The 20,435-nt window shown below is 41.1% G+C and overlaps 1 protein-coding gene across 2 annotated transcripts in view; it reads right to left on the bottom strand.

The window, feature by feature from the left end:
• The window catches only part of ADGRA3 (adhesion G protein-coupled receptor A3), a 132,727-nt gene that overhangs the window by 96,131 nt on the left and 16,161 nt on the right, over positions 1-20,435 (bottom strand). The window lies entirely within an intron of this gene.

The following is a 20,435-nucleotide window of genomic DNA, read 5'->3' as shown; positions in this document are numbered from 1 at the left end:
CCAGGCTCCCCAGTCCCTGGGATTCTCCAGGCAAGAATACTGGAGTGGGTTGCCATTTCCTTCTCCAATGCATGAAAGTGAAAAGTGAAAGTGAAGTCGCTCAGTCGTGTCTGACCCTCAGCGACCCCATAGACTGCAGCCTTCCAGGCTTCTCTGTCCATGGGATTTTCTAGGCAAGAGTACTGGAGTGGGGTGCCATTGCCTTCTCCATTTGCAACTCCAGTTCAGTTCAGTTCAGTCGACCCCATGAATCGCAGCATGCCAGGCCTCCCTGTCCATCACCATCTCCCGGAGTTCACTCAGACTCACGTCCATTGAGTCAATGATGCCATCCAGCCATCTCATCCTCTGTCGTCCCCTTCTCCTCCTGCCCCCAATCCCTCCCAGCATCACAGTCTTTTCCAATGAGTCAACTCTTCCCATGAGGTGGCCAAAGTACTGGAGTTTCAGCTTCAGCATCATTCCTTCCAAAGAAATCCCAGGGCTGATCTCCTTCAGAATGGACTGGTTGGATCTCCTTGCAGTCCAAGGGACTCTCAAGAGTCTTCTCCAACACCACAGGTCAAAAGCATCAATTCTTCGGCGCTCAGCCTTCTTCACAGTCCAACTCTCACATCCATACATGACCACAGGAAAAACCATAGCCTTGACTAGACGAACCTTTGTTGGCAAAGTAATGTCTCTGCTTTTGAATATGCTATCTAGGTTGGTCATAACTTTCCTTCCAAGGAGTAAGCGTCTTTTAATTTCATGGCTGCAGTCACCATCTGCAGTGATTTTGGAGCCCAAAAAGATAAAGTCTGACACTGTTTCCACTGTTTCCCCATCTATTTCCCATGAAGTGATGGGACCAGATGCCATGATCTTAGTCTTCTGAATGTTGAGCTTTAAGCCAACTTTTGCACTCTCCTCTTTCACTTTCATCAAGAGGCTTTTGAGTTCCTCTTCACTTTCTGCCATAAGGGTGGTGTCATCTGCATATCTGAGGTTATTGATATTTCTCTCGGCAATCTTGATTCCAGCTTGTGCTTCTTCCAGTCCAGCGTTTCTCATGATGTACTCTGCATATAAGTTTGTGTGAAAATATACTTTTTGCACACATTCACAGGCAGAAACAGGTAGCTGTATTGCAATACTACAACTCATGGATTAGGATGATGTTCTTTAAAAAACTGGAAACAAAAAAATGATTTAAAAGAAGTCCTGGTCGAGCCACCACCATGGCAGAACTTGCCTAAGAGCAGACAATGCACACATGGTCTTGCTTCCTCTCTAGGCTTTGTAACTATGCTCCTTTTGCATCTTGCAAGCCAATAAGGAATTTCCACACAGAAGGGGGAAATGTTAAAGCTACCTTACTTGGGAGAGTGGAAATAACGAGATAAAATAAATGAAAAAAAAAAAAAAAAAAAAACAGCCTTAGAAGAGTTCAATTAACGGCTCAAGACCATCCCAGGAAATGGTAGAGATGGAATAGGAACCCTGGTACACACTTCACTCCAAACCCCCTGTTCTTCAATACAGACCAATGCTGGTCAAGAGACACCCTTACTGGCATTTTAGGCAGAAAACTCTCCATCCCACAAGGTGCTGTACAACTTCAGGGGCAGACCCTTCACACTGGGTCCAGGATGAGGGCTGCCCCCAATCCAGAATGGGCAACACTGTACATACAAATGTTAACAGAACATCCCTGGGTCATGAGGTTTCAGGCACTCATTTTCATTTTGTTTACTCTCATCTTTCTTTAGAACAAAAGAGTCCATTATGTGTATGAAAGCAAGCAAAAAGAAATAGCCATTTGACTGATATTCTTTAGTTTGAAGTTAAAAAAAAAAAACAGCTAATGCAGATTAACATTTCACAGCATTTTTGCGATAAAGTCAAGCTTATGTGTGCTTGAAGCCCAGCTCTATCATGTTCAATTACACTGGTCATGAGCAAGTCACTCCATTCTCTGTAACACAATTCCTCATTTATAAATGGGAAGAACAGTATCTACTGATACCTCATATAATTCTAGAAAGAAAGCAGAAAACACCTAACACGCTCAATGAGTGTAATGTTGCAAATTCTATTTCCTTGGTTCTAAGACACACATCGTCCCTCATTTTAATGTTTCTGATGTCAAAATGTATCCGGCAATCAAAGCATATCACTATGGAGTTATTTTCCTTCTCCTCCAACCTGTTACTAAAGCAAGGATAAGGCCTGAACCACTGGAACCAAGAAAAACATGGTGATCAAGAACATGCCAATTAAAACATCATTTTATCTAATCAAAGCTGCAAAAGGACTTTAAGTAAAGTAGTAGTAGGCATGAGCAAAAGCAAACATGGGCTTGGACTTGGACAAGGCCACAGAGGTCACTGTAACGGCATTTCTCCGGCAGTCCATACCCAAGAGCTACCAACCTTGCCTTCCTAAACAGGCAGGGGTCCTAAGCTAAGAAGTCACCAAATCCAACAAGAAATATATTCAATGATCTAATTTAAGCATGATTTATACCAAAGAGTTCAGCTTTTGTAAGAGGGGGCGTTAAACAAATGATGGTATACCAAACAACAAAATTGTGCACATCCATTAAAAAATGATCCTTTTAAAGGAAACTTGATAAAAAGGAAAATGCTTATAATCAGTTAAAAAGCAAAGAACAAAACTGACACCATTGACTGGAATGAATATAATGCAGAGACAAAAAAGACTTGGAAGAAATAGATGACAATGATCACTATCTTGGTGATGAGGCTCCTACTTCTCTCTTAGTCTTTGTAATCTTGCAGTATTTTGAAATATCTAGAATGATTCTTCTCTTTGAAACAGACTTTGATGATAAACATAAGAATCTTAATTACCAAGTATAGCTTCAAATTGAGCTGATTTTGAGTATATCTTAGAAATAAACATTGAAGTAAGGAATACTTTATTTCTGCTGAGATTAAAAGCTCACATTTCATTATTTACATTCAAAAAAGGTTTATGTAGTGACTGCAACTTAAAAGGCAGTAAAAGTAGTGCAAAGAACAATGTGGTTGCTATCTCAAGCTTTTGAGACCTCACCAGTAATACATGACTCAGTCTCTGACAAGTCACTTCACTTTTCTACGTAGACTTCTGTTTTATCATTTTTAAGACAGAATAGATTAGGCAAGAATGATCTCCATTCTTAAAAGAAGCACCTCCCAACTTATTTTTAATTTTTTATAATTATTCATGTTGTAATGAGCAAAGCTGAAGAAACTGATGGTGACTGAGAATTTACTAGCAATGAACCAAAAGTAAGGAAATAAAGGAAAACTACACAAAGCTACCAAGCTCACTGGCACCACTATGCTGTTTCAGAATGAAGAATGAAACCTACACACAGACGTAGCTTGGGAAAAACTGCCAGGATGCGGACTGAATTACACTCAGTGAGACTTGGTATTGCTTCAGCAAAAGGCCTGTCATTTGCTCAGTCATAAAGGCTTTAGTACGATAAATGACAGACTTTATTGACGAGAGTAAAAGGAAAGATATTTTATCACACTTAAAAAGTTATAACTGTAACCTTAAAAATATAGTTTACAACCTCATGTTAATATATTCAGTCTACATATTACTTGATGTGTTTAAGGATTTTTGCAAGAAAACAGGATCGGTATGAATAAATCTACTCTGCAGACAGTTTTTATACTCAATCTTGAGACAGAGGGACTGTGGAACTAGCAAGTGCATAATATCATGTATCATTATAAACCTAAAACCTATTCATAATCAATATTTTGCTGACATCTTTGAAATTTCAAACTTTCTAGGAGGTAACTAAATGAAAAATGTAAAACTTGACCACAGTTACAAAGCTTATATATACTCATTTCTGTTCTATACTGATGATGTTACCACCACATGATCTACAGTCAACACTCAGGAATGCTTTTATGGGTTCATGCCTCTAGAATTCAAACACAAGAAGAGTGTGATGTCCACTGCTACCATTTAACCCAGAAACAAGTTAGTTCGGTGTGTAATTTATGCCTGAAACATGAAAAAAAGGAATAAGACAAAATGTAGACATGTTTTTTTTTTTTTAAATCAAAAGGTTATGGAGCAGAAAGAAATAAAAATTCAGCATTACAATTTCTCAGTTGCATGCTATTTCAACTCCCAGAATGGAATGCTGTTCATAGCATCCACATTCTGTATGGCAGAAGACACAGAGTCATTTTCCTTTTAAGAGGAACTGAAAATGTATTTCAAGAGCATTAAATATTCAGAGCAAACGTTAGGAATATAACTCTTAAAATCAATATAATTTCCTGCAAGAAAAAAAAAGAAAGTCAAAAAAAAAAAAAGATAAATAGGGTCATTAGAGTGGGTTGAATGGTGTTCCTCAAAACGTATGAAAGTGAAAGTGTTAGTCATTCGGTCATGTCTGTCTCTTTGTCACTCCACGGTCCGTAGTCCACCAGGATTCTCTGTCCAGTGAATTCTCGAGGCAAGAATACTGGAGTGAGTTGCCCATTCCCTTCTCCAGGGGATCTTCCCAACCCAGGGATCAAATCCAGGTCTCCTGTATTGCAGGCAGAATCTTTACATACTGAGCCACCAGGGAAGACTCCAAAAGGTATACCAAGAACTTGTAAATGCTACCTTAATTAGAAATAAGGTATCTGCAATGAAGTTAAGGGTTTCAAGATAAAACCCATCCTGGATTAGGCTGGGCTCTAAACACAGTGACGGGTGTCCCAGAAGAGAAAGAAAAGAGGACTCAGAGGCACATGTGAAAACAAGGGCAACCTCAGAAAGAGGAAAAAGAGAAAATGGAAGATAGGCAGATATACCTAATATACAGGCATAATAACCAAAGATTTTCCAGATCTAAGGAAAAGTGTAAACAAAACTATGTTCTTAAACGTAATGTATTTATATTTTTAAAGCTTATTTTTTTACTTTTAAAAATCCATCAGATCAGATCAGATCAGTCATTCAGTCGTGTCCAACTCTTTGCGACCCCATGAATCGCAGCACGCCAGGCCTCCCTGTCCATCACCAACTCCCGGAGTTCGCTCAGACTCACGTCCATCGAGTCAGTGATGCCATCCAGCCATCTCATCCTCTGTTGTCCCCTTCTCCTCTTGCCCCCAATCCCTCCCAGCATCAGAGTCTTTTCCAATGAGTCAACTCTTCGCATGAGGTGGCCAAAGTACTGGAGTTTCAGCTTTAGCATCATTCCTTCCAAAGAAATCCCAGGGCTGATCTCCTTCAGAATGGACTGGTTGGATCTCCTTGCAGTCCACAGGACTCTCAAGAGCCTTCTCCAACACCACAGTTCAAAAGCATCAATTCTTCGGCGCTCAGCCTTCTTCACAGTCCAACTCTCACATCCATACATGACCACAGGAAAAACCATAGCCTTGACTAGACGGACCTTTGTTGGCAAAGTAATGTCTTTGCTTTTCAATATGCTATCTAGGTTGGTCATAACTTTCCTTCCAACGAATAAGCGTCTTTTAATTTCATGGTTGCAGTCACCATCTGCAGTGATTTTGGAGCCCCCAAAAATAAAGTCTGACACTGTTTCCACTGTTTCCCCATCTATTTCCCATGATGTGATGGGACTGGATGCCATGATCTTCGTTTTCTGAATGTTGAGCTTTAAGCCAACTTTTTCACTCTCCACTTTCACTTTCATCAAGAGGCTTTTGAGTTCCTCTTCACTTTCTGCCATAAGGGTGGTGTCATCTGCATATCTGAGGTGATTGATATTTCTCCCGGCAATCTTGATTCCAGCTTGTGTTTCTTCCAGTCCAGCGTTTCTCATGATGTACTCTGCATAGAAGTTAAATAAACAGGGTGACAATATACAGCCTTGACGAATTTCTTTTCCTATTTGGAACCAGTCTGTTGTTCCATGTCCAGTTCTAACTGTTAAAAAATACATAATATTTACAACCACTATCAAAGACAAAGGACTAATTTCCCAAATGTATAAAGAGCTCTTTAAAAAAAAATCCCCAATAGAAAATCTAGCAAAAGCTAGATAGTTCATTGAAAGTAAACACTAGTGGATCACCACCACATGAAGGGATATACAGCCTTAATTACAAAAGAAATGCAACTTACTAAAACAGGATGCCATAAATCACTTATCAGAATGGAGAAAAATGTGGTAACACATTTGGACTCAGACGGGAATAGCCACTCACATTTAGCTATAAATCAGTACAATTACTATGGAGGGCAAAAGCACAAATGCATATATAATATGTGATCCATTAATTCCCCTTCTGGAAATTTACCCAAAAGACATATTTTGTTGCTGTTGTTTAATCCAGTAAGTCATGACTGACACTTTTGAGACTGTAGCCCACCCGCCAGGCACCTCTGTCCATGGGATTTCCCAAGCAAGAATACTATAGTGGATTGCCATTTCCTTCTCCAAAAGACATACTTGCACATGTACAAAATATAGTACATGTTAAATATTATATAATTATATATTTAGATAACAAAATTATGCATTGCTCTATTGTTTATAAAAGCTAATTACTGAATATTTAAGTTGGCCCCAGGAATATGGAATTGGTTTAAGTCCTCCATTAAATGGATACCATGCAGAATGGGGGATGGGGGCACAGAGGTGGTGGCGAGGAAGCTTTTAGCTATTCATACAGATCAGACACACTGAAGACCGAGGGCATATATTTACATATTAAACGGTCCCATCCCTTGACACTTTTGATTTGCTAAAATAATAATGCAAATTGATTTTCTACTAGATTTATCATGTAGAAGAGCACCTGTTATTGCTACATCTTTATCAAGTGCAAGAAAAATAGACAATATGGCTAGGCTATGCTTCTGAGTTACTAACTTACACAACGGGCACACTGCCTAAACCTTTAGGGCCACCTGTGATAAGCTAAAACCAGAAATGTTAACTCCTCAAAAGTGAATGTTTAGTACTTTGCTTCATTTATCCCATTAATGAAAATTAGTTATTTCCCATGTTCTCTTGGGGGCAGCCAAATACAACCCACCACCTGTTTTGTTGACAACCCATGGGCTCTAAGAATGGTTTTTTATGTTTTTTAATGGCTGAAAGAAAACCAAAAGAATAATACTTTATGATACATGAAAAAAATCTATGAAATCCAAATTTCAGTGTTCTTAAAGTTTTATTGCGACACGACGATGCCCATTTGTTCACATATTGTCTATGGCAGCTTTGATGCTGACAGCAGACTTGAGGAGTACTGAAGGAGACTGGCCAGGAAAATCTAAAATATTTACTGTCTGGCCCGTTACAGAAAAAGTTTGCCAAGTCTTATCTTAGTGTACTCTGTCTCAGCTTATTCTGTTTTCAGGCAAATGAAAACCAAATGCTAATTTCTAAATTAATTCTTCCTACCAAGTAAGAGTAAGAGTATCTACTGCATTTCAAAACTCTACATTGATTTGAATAATCTTTATTTTAAAATCGCATTTAATTCTGCAAGGCATCAGCAATTACACACATGTTATCTGTTCATCAGTGCATCCTTCTGTTAACTGGATGCATTCATTCATTCCTGCAGAAAGAATTCTGGGTGGTATGCTCTGTCTCTGTGGGTCAAAAAATGTTTTGTCCTCGCTCTGTCACATCATCTTGTTTTAACAGCACTTCTCACTATCTGAAATTACTCTGCTCAGATATTGGTCTATTTACATGTCTCCTATGACAAGGTAAAATCCATAAAGCGCAGGGGATTTTTTTCAACATGACTGTCACCACATCCCCACAAAAAAAGATCATGATGGTGAACACTGGAGAGAGTCTATCTTGCAGCCATTCTTTTCCATATGGATACACACTCATTTACTCCTCACAACAACACTATGAAACAGGCACTATTGTTTTTTCAAAGACAGTAACAAAAGAAAATTTGCAAGCTGGGCAACTTAGGCAGATTCATATTCAGACCAAGTAGCAGAGTGAAGAGTCAAACGGTGCCTGATACATGAGAGACTCACGGGGCTAAGGGAGGTGCAGTACTAAGATCTCCCTTCCGGACAGACCCTGTTCAGAAGAGCAGGCAACTGACCACTTCCAGCTGCGACTGTCCAGAAGATCTGCCTCAGTTCCAAGCAGAGGCCACCCACTTTGCAGGCAATGCCAGTCCAGGACTGAGCTCCACAGTGATAAGCAGGTTCTCCATCCCTGGTCAGTACAGACTCCGCAGTGGTCCTGCTCTGCACCAGAGCTTCCTGCCGGGCGGCCAAAACCCTCTCATAGCTGCAGGTAGTCTGCACCACCCAATCATCCTTCCTACCCTCTCCTTTCACAAGTGCTAGACTTGCATCCCAATCCAGAGGCTTTCCATAACTTCTGCTTCATCTCCTTCTTCCCCTACCCCCCGAGATAGTTTCCAGAGTTATTCTTGTAACCCTACTCCGGCATGTGCTTCCCAGAGGATCCAACTGATAAGACACCTACAATATCTGTCTGGTAAATGAGTGAAATAAAATTATGGCTGGGTTTAAGGTTCTGTGTTCAAAGATCCCTCTACAAGGGATTAATGATACAACATCTACAATATCCAAGCACCCAGTCATACAGATGAGACATAAATTTCAGTCCCATGCTTATTCCTTCTTCTCTGAGACCTACTGAAAAAAGTTTGGAGGGGACGGGGGCAGAAATAAAAAAAAAATCTACCAGAATATGCCTAGATTTCTTCTTCTATGTGCATGTGTGTTCAGTGGTGTCTGACTCTTTGCAACCCAACGCAGACTTGTCTGCTTATGGGATTTCCCAGGCAAAAATACTGGAGTGGGTTACCATGCCCTCCTCCAGGGGAACTTGCCAACACACAGATTGAAACCACATCTCTTGCATGTCAGGCAGATTCTTCACCACTGAGCCACCTGGGAAGCTCCTTCCTCTTTTAATATTGTAGTAAAAGTTGTCTTAATATACTTTACCCCACATTTTAACCCTTCTAAAATTAGGACCATCTTAAAATAGAAAAAAAAAAAAAAAAATGTCCAGCTGCTAGAAAAAGGAATAAGTTATCAGTAGCTGTTCTTCCTGGCAAATACACAAACTGTGGCTGAATGTGAAGTCTGAATCCTTAATGATGGCTTAATGTTGATATATTAAGGTTTCACCATGATACAGCACTGAAATAAAAAGTCATGTAATGAGAGACTACATATTATATGACAGTCAGCATAATTAAAGGCAGCAGAAATGTTAAATCTCCCAGAATTTAACATTTAGGAGAGGCTGGTGGGATTCATTCATGTGTCATGGAGAACTATCATTCAAGCAGCTCCCATCTCTCATAAGCTGCAGCAAATTTATAAGGGAAGCAGTTAAACTTCAATGAAGCATGATTCAATGGAGGTGGAGGAAGTTTGTTAAATTAACCAAATAAAAAGTACAAATAAAACCCTAATATTCCTTACAAACAGCCAAATTATAATGCCAAGGCTAAAGATGCAAAAGAAAAAGTCAAGATCATTTTGATAAAAAGCTCAGTAGTTTACAATACATGCACCATGCTGTCCAATATCTTAAAATACATTTATCATTTATACACAGAAAAGAAAAGGGGACTGATAAAGGGGTAAAATGTTATTAATAGTCAAAACTGGCAAATTTGGGTATAAAATGAGGGTTCTGCTCATTATTCTTACTTTCAACTTTCATGTTTGAAATTATTTTCAGAGGACAGTATAAAAAGTTTTGTATTAAGATGACACTAGGCATGACAAGAATGGTCAAGTGCTTCAGAAGATTTCTAAATGAGATGGCTGGGTGTCCACTTCAGTACTGAAAAGTGGTATTTCATGGTGTGGGGAAAAAACACCGACATTTTTAGAGAAATTAGCTCCCTTAGAAAAAAGCTGTTTGGAAACAGGCATCTGACTGTTGATGGCATCTTAGCAGCAAATATTGGCTGCTTTTTTCTTCTCCATCTGTTCCTCAAGTTGGTTGGAAACAGGCTCTCGTAGACCCATCTTTCACATCTCTCAATTCTTCTTCATAATTCTTAAACCTTCTGCTTTGAATTTTAGAAGAAATCCTCAGCTCAGTTTTCCCGACCACTAATTTTCTCAGTCTGATGCAGTTCCTATTTTAATCTCGAGCCCATGTGCTGCCCCCAGCCGCCACAGTCTAACATTACAACCTCACGGTTAATGTCTCCAATTGCCTCCTTTTCTCTGTAACTCCTTTCCCTCAACAGCTGTTGCCTTCTGGATTTGTCCTTCTCTTGGATCTGAGACTAGGAAATTAAAAGTTTCCTGTATTAACTTCTTGATCATCCTGCTGATTTCCTCTCACATGCCTGATGACCCATGGTTGCTTGCTCATCTTTACAAATGGGGGTCTGGATCAATGCAGATTCCCCGCTGCAGGCGGTTTCTTGAGCGCATATGAAAATAATGGGGAATAAGCAGGAAAGGGAGTTGAGCAAAAAGCATTCATCTCAAGGCACAAAGTCTAATAACCCTTCAAAGGTAGGGACACAAACCTGGGGTCCTCAGTGACAAAAACTTCAACTTCTGGCTACAGTAAACTACCAGTATTCTGCCTGGACAAATCTCCCAGCTTACTAAGAACTCCGCTGAAGGGCTTTGCTGCAGAGGCGAACCCTACCACCAAGCCTGCTGAGTCAAACTCAACGAGAGCTGGTTCCGAGCTATTCATTCCTGCCCATCACTCTCCTCACCACTTCTGCTGCCACTCCCTGGAGTTTCAATTCTTGGGAATCTTCCAGGATCCTGTGAAGAAAAATTCATTTGCGCAGTTACTCCCTCTTCCGTCTCTATTGGGTTGTAAGTTCCCGCGCCGTGCAGTTTCACCATCAATCTGATCCCATCTGTTTTATTTATTCCACTGCATCCTCAGTGCGCCTGGAGCACTGCAGCACCTTTCTCAGTTTTCAGCCCCATTAGTTATGGGTCTGTTCATATTTTCATGTTTCTGCTGTCATTTTCAACAGAATTTTGGAAGGAAAGAAGAAAAAGTAAACAAGTGTGGTTCAATGTATATCCACTGAGGGGGTTGTAAAAGAGTCATTTCCTAAGAGTGGAGGGCTCCCTTCCTCTCCTGCATCCTCTCTCGATGCAACATGACTGGGGTCAGACTTCCTGTCTGGCCCATCCCAGCCCTGCACACAGGGAGGCTAGCCTTTCCCTTTACGTTGCCAAAACCCATAGAAAATTCTCAACCACCTTTCACTTGGAAGAAAGATGACGTTTAATCACAAGGGGACCTGCTTAAAACAATGCCTCATACGTCCACCAAAGGTAAAGCTCCAGGTGCCCTGTAAAACAATCAGGTGTCGCTGAGTAAACCCATTCACGAGTGCCACAGGCATCTGGTTCAGCATCCAACCCCCAAAGGCTAAACAAGGGTGGGGAGTCATGGGGGGGGAGGGGGTGCGAGAGGGAAGTTGTAATTCTGTTCCCTCACCTGGCCACTATTAAAAGACAAAGCTCAACTGAACAACTTTAAAAGCTCTTACTGGCTTTATTCAGGCTTCTCTGGCGGCTCAGACGGTGAAGAATCTGCCTGCCGTGCAGGTGCTGTGCTTAGTCACTCTGTCCTGTAAAGCTCTTTGTGAACCCATGGACTGTAGCCTGCCAATCTTCTCTGTCCATGGGGATTCTCCAGGCAAAAATACTGGAGTGGGTTGCCATGCCCTCTTCCAAGGGATCCTCCTGACCCAGGAATCAAACCGGGGTCTCTTGCGTTGCAGGTGGATTCTTTACCAGTTGAGCTACACAGCAAGCCCCTGCAGTGCAGGAGACCAAGATTCGACTCCCGGACCAGGGATCAAACTTGCGCCCTCTGCAATGGAAGCATGAATTCTTAACCACTGGACTGGCAGGGAAGTCCCTGAATAATATTTAAAAATTAGACAGCAAGTCAAAGATATCACCAGCTAACATATTATTATAGGGTCACCATATAATTTATCACCAGACACTTGATGCTTACATTCACATTAATAATCACAGCAAGACAACAGGTGTTAACCTGGGCATATGGTCACCCTTAATACTCAAATGGTTCATTAAATAACCTTTCAAGTTTCCAGGCATTTCTATCAAAAATCTGACATTTTAAGGCCTGCTTTTCCTTATAATTATTTCAGAATTTTTATTCAGTAGTTTTATAAATAAAAGAGCTGATCTGGTGGTTCAGATGGTAAAGAATCTGCCTGCAAAGCAGGAGACCTGAGTTTGACCACTGGGTCAGCAAGATCCCCTGGGGAAGGGAATTCTACCCACTCCAGTATTTTTGCCTGGAGAATTCCATGGATGGAGGAGGCTGGCAGGTTACAGTTCAGGGGGCTGCCACGAGCAGACTGAGCAACTTAACACTTCCACTTTTTTCCACTTTATTCAGTAGTTTTATAAATAGGAAGGAAATCTATTTTTCTGTTTTTGCATTAAGCAGTAAGTTCGCATGTAATCAAATGCTGCTGCTACTGCTGCCAAGTCACTTCAGTCGTGTCTGACTCTGTGCAACCCCATAGATGGCAGCCCATCAGGCTCCCCCGTCCCTGGGATTCTCCAGGCAAGAACACTGGAGTGGGTTGCCATTTCCTTCTCCAATGCATGAAGGTGAAAAGTGAAAGTTAAGTCGTTCAGTTGTGCCCTACTCTTAGCGACCCCATGGACTGCAGCCTACCAGGCTCCTCCGTCCATGGGATTTTCCAGGCAAGAGTACTGGAGTGGGGTGCCATTGCCTTCTCCAGTAATCAAACAGCATTTGGTTAATTAAGAAAAACTAAAGGGTTTTTTTTTTTTTTTATGCCATACTACTGATGAGCTATGGACGGAGGTTCATGACATTGTACATGAGACAGGGATCAAGACCATCCCCAAGAAAAAGAAATGCAAAAAAGCAAAATGGCTGTCTGAGGAGGCCTTACAAATAGCTGTGAAAAGAAGAGAAGCCAAAAGCAAAGGAGAAAAGGAAAGATATACCCATTTGAATGCAAAATTCCAAAGAATAGCAAGGAGAGATAAGAAAGCCTTCCTCAGTGACCAGTGTAAAGAAATAGAGGAAAACAATAGAATGGGAAAGAACAGAGATCTCGTCAAGAAAATTAGAGATACCAAGGGAACATTTCATGCAAAGATGAGCTCAATAAAGGACAGAAATGTTATGGACCTAACAGAAGCAATAGATATTAAGAAAAGGTGGCAAGAATACACAGAAAAACTGTACAAAAGAGATCTTCATGACCCAGATAATCACAATGGTGTGATCACTCACCTAGAGGCAGACATTCTGGAATGTGAAGTCAAGTGGGCCTTAGGAAGCATCACTACAAACAAAGCTAGTGGAGAATTCCAGCTGAGCTATTTCAAATCCTGAAAGATGATGCTGTGAAAGTGCTGTGCTCAATATGCCAGCAAATATGGAAAACTCTGAAGTGGCCACAGGACTGGAAAAGGTCAGTTTTCATTCCAATCCCAAAGAAAGGCAATGCCAAGAATGCTCAAACTACTGCACAATTGCACTCATCTCACATGCTAGTAAAGTAATGCTCAAATTTCTCCAAGCCAGGCTTCAACAATATGTGAACCGTGAACTTCCAGATGTTCAAGCTGGTTTTAGAAAAGGCAGAGGAACCAGAGATCAAATTGCCAACATCTGCTGGATTATCGAAAAAGCAAGAGAGTTCCAGAAAAACATCTATTTTTGCTTTATTGACTATGCCAAAGCCTTTGACTGCATGTATCACAATAAACTGGGGAAAATTCTGAAAGAGATGGGAATACCAGACCACCTGACCTGCCTCTTGAGAAATCTGTATGCAGGTCAGGAAGCAACAGTTAGAACTGGACATGGAACAACAGACTGGTTCCAAATCGGAAAAGGAGTATGTCAAGGCTGTATATTGTCACCCTGCTTATTTAACTTCTATGCAGAGTACATCATGAGAAACGCTGGGCTAGATGAAGCACAAGCTGGAATCAAGATTGCAAGGAGAAATGTCAATAACCTCAGATATGCAGATGACACAATCCTTATGGCAGAAAGCAAAGAACTAAAAAGCCTCTGGATGAACATGAAAGAGACTGAAAAAGTTGGCTTAAAGCTCAACATTCAGAAGACTAAGATCATGGCATCTGGTCCCATCACTTCATGGCAAATAGATGGGGAAACAGTGGAAAGAGTGAGAGACTTTTTATTTTGGGGGGGGGGGGTCTCCAAAATCACTGCAGATGGTGACTGCAGCCATGAAATTAAAAGACACTTACTCCTTGGAAGGAAAGTTATGACCAACCTAGACAGCATATTGAAAAGCAGAGACATTACTTTGCCAACAAAGGTCAGTCTAGTCAAAGCTATGTTCTTTCCAGTAGTCATGTATGGATGTGAGAGTTGGACTATAAAAGAAAGCTGAGTGCCAAAGAATTGATGCTTTTGAACTGTGGTGTTGGAGAAGACTCTTGAGAGTCCCTTGGACTGCAAGGAGATCCAACCAGTCCATCCTAAAGGAAATCAGTCCTGAACATTCATTGGAAGGACTGATGTTGAAGCTGCTGCTGCTACTGCTAAGTCGCTTCAGTCGTGTCCAACTCTGTGCGACCCCATAGACAGCAGCCCACTAGGCTCCTCTGTCCCTGGAATTCTCCAGGCAAGAATACTGGAGTGGGTTGCCATTTCCTTCTCCAATGCATGAAAGTGAAAAGTGAAAGTGAAGTCGCTCAGTCGTGCCCAACTCTTAGCAACCCCATGGACTGCAGCCTACCAGGCTTCTCCGTCCATGGGATTTTCCAGGCAAGAGTACTGGAGTGGGTTGCCATTGCCTTCTCTGATGTTGAAGCTGAAAGTCCAATACTCTGGCCACCTGATGTGAAGAACTGACTCATTTGAAAAGACCCTGATGCTGGTAAAGATTGAAGGTGTGAGGAGAAGGGAGAGAGAGAGGATGAGATGATTGGATGGCATCACCGACTCAATGGACATGAGTTTGAATAAACTCCAGGAGTTGGTGATGGACAGGGAGGCCTGGCATGCTGCAGTCCATGGGGTCGCAGAGTCAGACATGACTGAGTGACTGAACTGAACTGATTGTTTTCAAAATGCCTAAAAATGAAAAACTGCTTATTAAATAACACTTCATTTTATCTTAGGAACACATTAGCTCAATGAGAAAAGAAAGCCTATTTTTCAAGGTGTCTTTAACATCATAAAGAACACTGGACACTTAATATTTATGAATACAATAAAAGCATGCTTATTTGGCATTTTAATCAAATAGAGAGCTTTCTCCTGGGAACAGAATGAGTTTCTTCTAGGATTTTGAGCCTGATTTTTAAGCTGAAATTCACAATGAACCTACTACGCATTAATTGAGTGTATTTGCGCATCTATTGTGTGCTGGGAGTTACATTAAAGGACACAATAATTGGTCTCAAGGACTAATACAATACATGAATCTTGGTATAAAGTGCTACAAGAGGACTGTATGATTCAAAGAAAATACAGAGTTTAAATGTTGCAGAAATGCAAATGAATAAAGGAAACATTTCTGAACTTTGTTGTTAAATGAGGAAGAATTCCAAGTGCAGACAGGAAGGGGAAAATCCTTTTAAACAGAGATAAACTCTCTGTATTATTTTCTTTTGCTGCATAATGAATTACCACAAACTTAATGCTTTAAATCAATACCTATTACTTAGCACATAGCTCTGCAGGTCAGAAGCCCAGCCCAGAGTATGTGGGTTTTCTGCTCAGGGTGGGAAGTGGCTGCACAGCTGGGTACCAATAGAGGGGATGCTCCTAAGTTAATGAATGGAGTGGAGGGAAGGAGGGAAATGAGTGCACATATCACCTGTGAAATATTCTTGCCAGAGGCATGCTTCAACCTGAACAGGAAAAAAAAAAGTGATACCTTGTAATTTCCACTTCCCATTGTGAATTTGTGTTCCCTTTCTGTGAAGGTGTGCAAATGTCTTTTGATCATTATAACACACTGGTTGTTAAGTGTGAACTCTCAAGTTAGACTGCCTCAGCTCACAGCCTGGCTCCACCTACTGCCCGGGTGATCTAGTGAAAATTAATGAGCTTCTATGCCTCCCTTGCTCAGGCACAGAAGAGGGATCATAATAATAATGACCTCATGAGGAAATTATGAGAATCAACTAATACAACACAACCCTTAAAAACACTTACGACAGGATCTGGCACACTCAACAAACATTACTGATTATTACTGGCCCATATTTCGAATGGATTATCTGTCTCTTCTCACTAATTACGATCTTCCAAAAATTCTTAGGCAGCTGGCCCAAATGCTGGGTGCCAGTCTCTGTTAGAAGATACTTCGAGTTCGGAAACTATTACCAAGGAGTGAAATCATTATTTCTGACAAGCATAGTGCTCACTGCTAAGCAAAGAATTGTCTAATTCTTTCGGTAAGTAATCTCCTGGGACTTCCCTGGAAGTTCAATGGTTAAGAATCTGCACTTTCACTACAGGGGGCATGGGTTTGATCCCTGGGGCAGGGGGTGTCCCTTGTGGCTCAGATGGTAAAGAATACACCAGCAATGCAGGAGACCTGCGTACAATCCCTCGGTCGGAAGATCCCAGGAGAAGGGAATATCCACCCACTCCAGTATTCTTGCCTGGAAAATCCACATGGACAGATAAGCCTGGCAGGCTACCATCCACGGTGTCGCAAAGAGCTGGATACCACCAAGCGACTAAGACTTTCATACTTTGGGGAACAAAGATCCCACATGCCTCAAAAAAAAAAAAAAAAAGAAATCTCCTGAGACTTTTATAAAATTCAGAGACACTCTTTCCATGTAGCTGTTGAAACTGTTATCAAACAGCAAAGAACCTGGGTATGTACAAAAACCCATATGACTCCAAGATTATAAAACCAAACAATCCAGTCATTAACAGAGTTTTGGGGTTCCAGGGCCATTGGCAAATAAGGGCATGTGTGCCACCACCTCCCCATCCTGTGCCAGAGCAGGCATCTGAACTGGCGCTTTCCTGATAAGCTCAGGCCACACTCCTGATGGCTGCTCCCAATTCACAGATGTTGTCATTCAAGGAATATATTTACCATACTGGTTCTACAACAGAAACTCTATCACAGCAATTACGACCTCAATGTACTTTTTATAACTGGTGGAGGCATCGTGACCAGGCACTGACCTGCCCACTGAAGGTGAACTGTGTACAGAGAGTCAACAGGGAAGTGCTGTGAAGTAGAATCAGTCAGAACACTGGCATCAGAGGATGCACAGTGTGGCATTTGGGCAAAGCAGTAAGGGGGTAGGGGGCACGCAGGCAAGAAAAATAATCACATGATATAAAATCTGCAGCATATCCATACAGTCTGGAAATAAAGAGGAAAATATCCATGGGTCTGTGTATGTATAAAGTCAAAAAAAGCTCATTTTCACGTTGCTTTAACAAAGTATGCTTCTGAACTTTATGGACACCTTGTACATTCCTGTGATACTCAGGAACTCAGATAAGCAGACTGGTAGACTACCTGGGCTGGGACTTAATAATCTATATTTCTTTAACAGAGGAAAAGAATGAGGATCTGCAAAGAGATAGCCAGAGTTCAGTGCTAGAGCTCAAGGATTCAGATCTAACTCAGGGACAAAACAAAATCAGCTAACAGGATGAAAGCACCAAGTTCCATGTTGGTTTAGCCCTAGGGAACGAGGGCAGGTCTCAGCCCGCAACTGATGGGCAATCAGCCTAAGAGTGGTGAGAAAAGGCATGCGGCCAGATACTAAGGACTGCACAGCCCCAACATCCGCCAAGAAAACAGCCCTGCTATTTTAATGCAACAAACCCCTTCTAATACACAATTTGAGCTTCATCAAATGTGCATATGAACTCTGAGGATTTTTAAAAATATCTCAGTAATCTTGAATTTCAGCAGTTAAAGAGACTTAAAGATAACCTAGTTCAAAATCTTATTTTACTCTTCAGGAAAGCGATAGCCAGAAAAATTATGATCTGTAAAGGGTCACATTCTACTCAGTAGCAAAGCTAACAGAGCCCCTGAACACTTTTGAGTCTTGTTGCTAATTCCTCTGTATCCTGCTTTCTGGGCATTTTTGTCAAACATGGAATAGGCACACCAGCTCCCTACTTACTCAGGCACAACTCTGACAGGTAGATGTGAGTGCTCCCTGACAAGACTGTGTGTGATGGATTCACGTCCCATAGAGATCTATTAAACATGCAACTACCCCCTATGATGTCATTATTCCTTTCATCTTAACAGAGCAGTAATGCCTGAGGTAGATCATTTATGACTCGAAGATATCACTCTAGGATAAAATTTTTGATCGCAGGAACACAGGTAAGAGGACTATTTAATAATCAATAATACTACAATGCAATCCTAAGCGTGACGCTCTGATCGTTTCCATAACCACTTGCTGATAGCAAAACGAGACACTACGTTTGTCCTTGATTTACTAGGACACAGTAAGTACTGAAGGAGAAGTCTCAATTATTCCATTTTCCCATGTCAGCCAACTCTAAAGAAATGGTTCAGGTAAAGAAGTTCCCCATCTCTTTTGTTCTGCAAAGGCTTACCCTCAACCCCTACTGCCATTATGAGCATTTAGCTTCTCAGTGACTTTTATGAACAGAACAATAGTGAGAATTACAAGCTTAAAGGCCACATTCCAGAGCCAGAGCCTACACAGCATGTAACCTGAGAGGATCAATTTACCTGTCCACCCTCAGATGGCACACCTGAAAAATGGGGACAATGCCAAGCTTATGAAGTTATTTTAACAACTAAGATGTGTATGTGGAGCATTTGGCACTGTACCCAGCACATGATAAATATCACAATTAGAACCTGAGTTACTAGGACACGGTAAGTATTTAAAGTCTCAGTTATTCTATTTCCCCATCAGTCAGCCAGCTCTAAAGAAATCATGGAGTGCTGCAGTCCATGGGGTCTCAAAGGGTTGGACACGACTGAGCAACTGAACTGAACTGAAATCAAAATCAGTTAAGGGCACTTATACCCAACTGAGCCTTGAAAAACATGGCGGTTAGGGCACCAACCCTCCACTCAGTGGAAAATCCAACTTATAGTCAGCTCTCAGTATACATGGTTCCTCCACATCTATGAATTCAACCCACCTCAGATCATGTAGTTCTATTGTTGTTGTTCAGTCACTCAGTTGTATCCAACGCTTTGCAACCCATGGACCGCAGCACACCAGGCTTCCCTGTTCTTCAGTATTTCCTCGGGTTTGCTAAAACTCATGTCCATTGGGTCAGTGATGCCATCCAACCATCTCATCCTCTGTCACCCATTCTCATGCCCTCAATCTTTCCAAGCAGCAGGGTCTTTTCCAATGAGCTGGCCCTGTGCATCAGGTGGCCAAAGTATTGGAGCTTCAGCATCAGTCCTTCCAATGAATATTCAAGGTTGATTTCCTTTAGGATTGATCAGTTCAATTTCCTTCCTGTCCAAGGGACTCCCAAGAGTCTTCTCCAGCACTACAATTCGAAAGCATCAATTCTTTGGAGCTCAGCCTTCTTTACGGTCCAATTCTCACATCCATACATGACTACTGGAAAAACCATACCTTTGACTAGATGAAACTTCGTTGGCAAAGTGATGTCTCTGCTTTCTAATACGCTGTCTAGGTTTGTCATAGCTTTTCTCCCAAGGAGCAAGCGTCTTTTAATTTCATGGCTGTAGTCACTGTCCACAGTGGTTTTGGAGTCCAGAAAAATAAAATGTCACTGCTTCCACTTTTTCCCCATCTATCTGCCATGAAGTGATGGGACCAGATGGCATGATTTTAGTTTTTTGAATGTTGAGTGCTACATTGTACTACAGTACTTACTGAAAAACTTCCACTCGTAAATGTAACCACGAAGTTCAAATTTTTGTTGTTAAAGGGTCAACTATATAAAGTTCTGGAGGCCAAGGAGTTCTACACCTTAGTTTGTGCTATTCATGGTAGTTTAAGGCAATTATCAAGCTGGTTTGGGGAGAAAGTTGAACCAGCATTAAAACAAAAGTTTTTAACCACCTACATTAGCTAACTCAATCATGTATTCTTTACAGTTACATCAGAAGTAGAAACAGCAGGTTTACCAAATTAATCTCAACAGAAAGCTAAGAAGTTTTCTGAAATACTATTTTTCCTAAAACAAGAAGGTTCTTCACATTGGCTTTACTATCAACCTCCCGACAGAAAAATAAACAGTTTCTTTCTATTTATAAGCTGTCACATCTAAGATGGTGTAAGACTTAGTGAAAGTTAAGACTTAGTGTAGGAGGTCTCCAAAATCCCCCCTCATCTGTGCTCCACGCGGTGAAAACAAAACATCTGCAATTTTTAAAGTTCTATAAAACACTAAAAGGAAAAACAATGGAAACACTAACAAAGCTTAAAAAGGGAAAGTCTGACAAAGTCCTTAC

The sequence above is a fragment of the Bubalus bubalis genome, chromosome 7, assembly GCF_019923935.1.
Source record: "Bubalus bubalis isolate 160015118507 breed Murrah chromosome 7, NDDB_SH_1, whole genome shotgun sequence".
Taxonomy (NCBI): Eukaryota; Metazoa; Chordata; class Mammalia; order Artiodactyla; family Bovidae; genus Bubalus; species Bubalus bubalis.
This window is presented reverse-complemented; position numbering and strand designations above follow the sequence as displayed.